Raw genomic sequence first — 5,332 nt, 5'->3', positions numbered from 1 at the left:
ATTGAAACTGTCGAATGTCTTCTCTGCGTCCTAGTCAGCAGAAGGCACAGAGACAAACATTAAGTCTGTTTTAAATAACTAATCTTTATTGTTGAAATCCGGAGAAGCCGGAACAACTATCCGACATGCCTGGCGGGCGTGGGAGCGTGGGACAACTCTGAGTATGTTGCATGCTTGCCACGTGTCCCTCAGATGTGAACCGCCAGGGGCACCAGCGTAATTGTGCTGTGCCGCACACCTCCTTATAAATACTTGACCCCTGCGGTAAAGAAATCCTTCTTCCACCTCTCCACCTTGTCAAAACCCTAGCGCCACCGCTAGCTCTCGACGACGCCGGCGACGAAGCGCTTAGCTGCCGCGACTTCTCCGACGCCGTCCTCACGCCGGCCGCGGACATCGTCCTCTCCGCCGTCGCCGTAGGTGTCCTCCGTCGCCAAGTTAGGGCACGGTGGACTGAACTGCTCGGTCTCCTATTCATCTCATCTAGCAATTCTTCGTGCGGTAATTATAACTCTATTTTTACCACCTTTTTGATCTTCAAGATTCATCCTATTTACCGAAAGTGGTTTCTGCCTACACAGTGTTAGATCTATTCTGTCTGCATCTCATACTGCCTAGTCTATTCACTTAGATTTCATATCTAGTTTGATTCCTCACTTGTACTTATTCACGGATTCGTACAAATCTGGAACCAACTCACCCCATATAAGTGAATGTCTTCGCATCATGAGGTCAATGTCTTCAAACTGATTTATCTTCAAAATCTTCTGAGAATGCATATGACCTCTTCCCCTTCCCTCGCATCTCTAATGCTGTCACAGGTACATGTCCGTGGGAGAATCCCTTGGTTCTCATAGTCTGCATTCGTTTGCAGAATACTTACAGCATCACATTAACTCTCCCGAAGCCAGTTCCTGCTTGACCAGCAAGCGTAAGTCTCTGAAGCCTTTGAACGTATTGAAGCCATTCAGTTTGAAGTTCATGGCTGCAGAAAAATCAGTAAGGAAGGGTGGCAGACAGCGCCGAGAAAGAACATCCAAAGATCTGCCTGATGACCTAGCAGAGCTCTACAAGACAGATCCCGAAGAGAATTATCGTCAGCGCAAGACACGAATCCAATGGATTCGACACAATTGGGCTGAAGAATGGTTCAAGTACAAGTTCGTGACCAAGGAATATGCAGAGAAGAATGCTATCAAGTGTCCTTGGGGTGATATTCTCTATCGTGGCCTTCAACCCAAGAACAGAGCTGAAGCTATTCCACAAGGCTTCTATCCTTGTATGGTCCGTGGACCTCAGCCTGAGAACGCCGATCCCTCATCATTACTCTGGTGTCGTGATGATACTCTCTTCAAGCGCAACTTTCAGCACGCCAAGGCTTCGGCCAAGGAAAACAAGAAGTCATTGGGATTAGACTTCAACCCTGGCCCCTCTGCTCCCCATGCCGACGGCTCACGTGATGCAGAACCTAATGTCATCGGCCCCTTCTCCAACCTCGATGGCCTCATCACCTACATCTTGGTCCAAGGTGCCAGGGTAGATCATTCTAATGATGATGCTGACACTGATGAAGCCCCAGCTCCTCCTCCAAAGCCGCAGAAGCAAAAGAAGCCAAAGGCTTCTAGATCAGCACCTCCAAAAGCTTCACGTGCGAAGCCACTAGCCACTGCACCTCCTGAAGACAATGTGCAGTCTGAAGATCAATCACGTATCTCCAAGAGGACGGAGAAGAAAAAGCAAATTGTCAGGCATACTGATCAAACCTTGACTACTGCTGCCATTTTGCGTGAAGAACCCATTGATCTGTCCAGCGATGAAGATCTTGCAGATGATGCCCTTGAGCAACTGATCAAAAGCAAGGAAGAAGCAGAGATCTTCAACAACTTGCCTCTCTTTGATGTGGCAATCATCCATAACTTCATTGATGAGTGGTTTGACACACCAAATCTCAGCTTTGAAGATCTGCAGCTTCCCATCGGCCTCAGCGTCTCTTTCAATGGCGCCATTGCTTCCGAGCTAGCTCTCACTCAGCGCATCGTTGAGCTGAAGAACAAAATTGATTATGAGAAGGCTCAGTTCAAGAAGCATGTGGCGAAGCTCAGTGTGCAAGATGTCAGAAACTTCAAGGTCATGCTGCATGAGCTTAAAGAAGCCTTTCTCAAGAAGCGCCAAGAAGCTCAGGGCTCTCGCGAGCGCATGAAGAGTTTGGCTGACAAATGCGTGCTTGCATACAATGAGGCCGAGAAGCGCAAGTCTCTTGGTCGTCCTGGCATTGACCCCAGGATGGCTGCAAAGAAGAAGAAGCTCTCTACAGCCCAACCTGCACCTTCAAGCCAAGAAGCACCTCACATTGTCTTCCCAAGCAGCATGACTGGCTCGAAGCCAAAGGTTACGTCAACCGCTTCAAAACAGAAGAAGACGAGGGCTGCCGAGGCTGAAGCCAGAAAGATGAAGAATACTGAAGCCTCTGATGCCGCTCCCTCCAAGAAGAAGCGCAAGACCAAGAAGAATAGGGCTGCTCCCACAGAGCCCTTGGTTGTTGAACCCATCTCAGTGGTTCGCCCTACGTCTGAACATCAAGAACGACGAATGATAGTTCATGAGCCTGCTACCACAGAGGCCCATGAAGCTGAAGACATTCCAGCAGCTGAACCCACCGCTGCTGAAGACATTGGCCAAGATGACAATGTTGAAGATGATGAAGTTCTTCCTCGGATCGAACACAACGTGGTATCATCGCCTGTTCTCACGAACAGCAAACTCATCAGCATTGGTCGTCCTCTAACGCCAACTGCTCAGGATGCATCGTGGGCTGATCACCCATAGCAACAAGACTCCCCAAGTACTCCCCAACAACAACAACAAGTTACACCACCCGTGCAAGTAGAAGAAGACTTTGAGGCACAGCCAACTCCATCTCCAAAGGCGTCGCCAGCATTTCGCAGGCTTCGCAAAGGACAAAGGCCTCAAGTCCCTCTCGCGAGCGTTCCAGAAGGAGAAGTGCATCACAAACCTGTTGCATGTCAAGTGTTTCCTGAAGCCACTCCAACTGTGAATGTCTCCGTGTCTGAAGCCCAAGCTGCTGAAGACAATCCGGCTGCATCAGCCGATGAAAGACAAGAAGACGTACGTGTCCCTACCCCCCCAGTTATTGAAGAAGTTGTTCCTGATGTGAACGCACCAGTGCCCGACCCTCCAGCTCGTCAAGTGGAGGTTGAAAACCCTGAAGCTGCCACTACCAATGCAAGTGAAGCCAATGACGTAGTCATGGCTAAAGATAATGTGGAGCTTGCACCAACCAGTGTGCCTGAAGCTAATGAGGCAACTGCTCCCGAAGCACCTGTTGTGCAGCCTGAAGCCTCAGCTGTTGCCACTGCTCCTGTTCCGCCACCAAGGCCCCATACAATTGAGCAAGCATACAATCATGGTCAGCTAACCACTGTCCGATGGCCCATTCTGGTACCTCCGCCTACTACCTCTGGACCTCAATTTGATTATCATGTTGAGCATAGGCCTCAGGTCCAGAAACCAAAGCCAAGATTGCCAAGGTTCCCAGGTACTGCAAACTCTCCAGGGTCCTTCAATGCTAATGGCTTCAAAAGCCACAATACCTTCTTTGACAGCGCCAAAAACCCCTACTCAAAGCCAAGGATATCATCTGATCTGTTCTGGAGTTATCAGCAACGAAGCTATTACTCCTGCGTTCTGTATGATCAAGGGCGCATTTTCCCTCATATGCGCCTCGACACTGAAGCCATTGCTGGACTGCCGTGCTTAGAAGAAGCACTTGACTGTTTTTGTGATGCCGGTCTGCTCAGCTTTGTGACAGACAAAGAACACTGGAATGAAGAACTTTTGCTTCAATTCTATGCTACCCTCCACATTCGCGGCTACAACAGAGACATCAAGACATGGGTTCTCGAGTGGATGACTGGAAATGTTCATCATGAAGCCAAAGCTCTTGACATCATTGAGCTTACCGGCCTACCCACTCCCGAAGAGCTCTATGAACCTGACTGTCAACTACATCGAAATGCACTGGAGAGCATCTTCCATAAGCCTGAACCCAATATGAGCCAGATGTTGAGCATGATGAAGCCTTTGCCATCTGACGCTGAATATCCAACGGAGTTCCTTGTTGATGACCTTGAGTACCCGCCTCTCACCATATATCATATCATCGGGCAAACTCTATGGCCTATCAAAGGACATTCATCAGCTGCAAAGCTTGAAGGAGCCATGAAGACATTGGTCTTCTACATCCTCAATGGCATCAGCTTCAATTCCCAAGAATTCTTCATCAGGCAACTTGCTGCGTCTGGATCTGACCTTTTTGGTCTGAAGTTCTATGCTCCATGGGTCATGCGCCTCATCAAGCGACACTCATCTATCAACTATCAGCCCTCAGCTCGCAATCATCTAATCTTTTTGCCAGAGGTTGATATGTCAGTTGAAGCCATATACTCTGACCCTGCCAAGAAGCCTCTTTGTCTTTAGAATGTCGAGCACCAAAGCTTCACTCAACCCATCGAAGGCGTCCAAGCAGCAACACGTATCTATCCAATGGTTGGAATTACTCGTCTGCCTCATCGTGCGCAAACTGAAGCCACTGAAAGCACCATTGCCCAAAGGCCTAAGAAGCGCTCTCGTGTTCTTAATGACCGAGAACTTCTTGTGGCACTTCATCAGAAACAAGATAAGCATCACTATTGGCTCAAGAGACAGATGCAAAGCCTCTTGGTGGATGTCAATCGCATTCGAAATCTTGCCACCAAGAATGCCTTTGTTGCTCACGAGACTTGTCGGCGATCATGGAAGAGTTTGACGCTGCTTAGTGCTGAAGCAGATCTTCAAGACGATGGCTTCGCTGAAAGATTCCAGTTTGACTCCACTCCTCCATGGACTGCTGTCCTACGTCAAACTCCATCCCTTGAAGACTCTGACTATTCTTCCTCCACGGCAACTGTGAATGCCAGAGTGATCGATGATGAAGATGATGCTACTTCCCCGCCTCCCACTTCTGCACGCATCGACACTGCACCAAGTACGTCTGCACCGCCAACCAACAACGACAACCCTGCTGCTTCACCTACTCATGAGGACGAGTAGATGCTCTATGTCTTCAAACCTTTTTGGTCATTACTGACAAAAGGGGGAGAAGCGTATGAGTTGATAGTCTTCAAGCGGGTTCATATGGGCGGTTGCATTATATTTTGCCTCGTGCTTACAACTCTTGCTTTTGAAACATTTGGTTCTTTGAGTTGTAACACCTAAACTCGATGGTCGTCTACTACTTATTTGCTTTACTGTGATGCGATGATAAATTCCGCAT

This window comes from Triticum aestivum, chromosome 7B (genome assembly GCF_018294505.1).
Source record: "Triticum aestivum cultivar Chinese Spring chromosome 7B, IWGSC CS RefSeq v2.1, whole genome shotgun sequence".
Classification (NCBI taxonomy): domain Eukaryota; kingdom Viridiplantae; phylum Streptophyta; class Magnoliopsida; order Poales; family Poaceae; genus Triticum; species Triticum aestivum.
This window is presented reverse-complemented; position numbering follows the sequence as displayed.